The following is a 342-nucleotide window of genomic DNA, read 5'->3' on the forward strand; positions in this document are numbered from 1 at the left end:
GTGGCCATGGCCACTATAACACATTTGGCCGTGGGAATCACTATAGCAGAGGCCGTGGATATCAACCCAATTTAAGCCATGGTCAAGGCAGAGGCCGTGGTATATCCTTTAAACCACAAAGCTCGACCAAATCAGTGTGCCATAGATGTGGAATGGGAACCATTGGGCTAAGATATGAAGGTCTCCCAAACATTTTTGTGACATCTATCAAAGAGAGTCTGAAAGGGAAGAATCATGAAACTCACTTGGTCTATAAAGATGGTGAAAATAATTTCGAACATGATCAAGATGATCTTATGGAATATGAGACTTATGATTGCCTAAAAGAATCAAGTTGATAAT

Source organism: Brassica oleracea, unplaced genomic scaffold (genome assembly GCF_000695525.1).
Source record: "Brassica oleracea var. oleracea cultivar TO1000 unplaced genomic scaffold, BOL UnpScaffold01213, whole genome shotgun sequence".
In the NCBI taxonomy this organism is placed as follows: domain Eukaryota; kingdom Viridiplantae; phylum Streptophyta; class Magnoliopsida; order Brassicales; family Brassicaceae; genus Brassica; species Brassica oleracea.